We start from the raw sequence: 1,571 nt of genomic DNA on the forward strand, positions 1-1,571 counted from the left end.
ATTACCTCCGCACAGGGCAATATGGAATATGTGATCGTGTAAGTTCACAATGTTGTTGTGGACTGTGACTTAGGTTCACAATCCTGTCGAAATAATTAAGATACCGTTGCCAAAATAATTTATGACTCTAGGCCTACGTTCACAATGCTGGTAAAATTAATTACATCCCCTTCGCTACATTTAAAGATAACCCCAAGTTGTTTGCGAGATGGACAGGGATCAGAAAGCCCGACAGCATGCATAATGGTCGAGCACCGGCATATATTCCACACTGGTGAGCCTGCACCATTCTAAACAGTAAGGAACAGGGTGGGACTGTCTCCTTTGACGCAAGCTCCCACACCAGTGCTATCAACCTAAAAAGTTGCTCATCGGCAGGCAGCCTCGCCCTAGGCTACACCGTCGTTGAAGTTAACAAACAATCATGTAAAATTAATTAGGCCTACCGCTGCCTAAAATATGTGTGAAGTGGAAGTGATTTGTTGCGAGATGGACAGTGACCACCGCTGATCATTTTGGTTGACAATGTCGAATTAATTGGGTACCATCGCCAAAAATATGGAATTTGTGGCTGTGTAAGTTCACAATGCTGGTCAAACACCCCCTTCACTAAATTTAAAATCAAGCCCAGTTGCGAGATAGAAACGGTGAATAGTGATTTGAGGAATGCGGGGAAGCAAATGCCGCTTCAACCGACAGCGCCAAGACCAACCAGTGGCCCATGAGAATGATGCCATCGTAGGCAAAAAAAGGGCCTTACCCTTCTGTAGTTGTTTCAGTTTTGTTGGTCAAAACCATTAGATTCCTTTCATTAATTAGGCTACAGTTCTATCAGCGTGTGATCACAAGCTTTCAAAGCAGCCTAGATTTTGCAAATGACTGACACGAATGTGTCATTTTGAAAATTCTGACAGGAATATAGTCGTTCATATTGGCAAAGTGATTATTTTTGTCCATTATCTAATTATGCCATGCCCTGGCGGAGGTATGTGATCTCGGAGCACTTTTCTAGTATTATATTATATTATGTTTTGTGGTACCCAAATAAAGAAGAATGAGAGAAGAAATATCAAACTCAGTTGTAACAATGTCATAAGAATTTGCATTTTCAAAATGTGATATAAATATTCAAGTTTAGGCAGGGTATTTATAAAAAATAAACAACAAAGTAAAGGCAGCTATATTGTATTGTATTTTTCATATGAAGGGAGAGATGAAACGAACGGGCAACCAGATATTGTAGCCTAAGCATAGCCTGATAAACCAGACTAAATGTGGATGTCTAATTTGCCGTCCAGCGGGTGGTGCTGGTTCACCAGGCTAGCCTAAGCATGGTATGGTATGCCATCTATAGACATTGTTGAGAAGATGAGAGGGTCTTCATCACCAGACACCATAAACCTGTACCGACTTGTGAAGGAAACAAATACCACAATAACACAATGAACTAGTGCTCCTTTAAAGCGTCTTCTCTGGGGCAATTAGCAGTTGGCTCACTCGTGAAAGTGAATCATACTTTGAAAATGTTGCATAGTCTCCATGATCTCAGTTGCTGGTCAAATGATATCAGC

This window comes from Engraulis encrasicolus, chromosome 14 (assembly GCF_034702125.1).
Source record: "Engraulis encrasicolus isolate BLACKSEA-1 chromosome 14, IST_EnEncr_1.0, whole genome shotgun sequence".
Classification (NCBI taxonomy): Eukaryota; Metazoa; Chordata; class Actinopteri; order Clupeiformes; family Engraulidae; genus Engraulis; species Engraulis encrasicolus.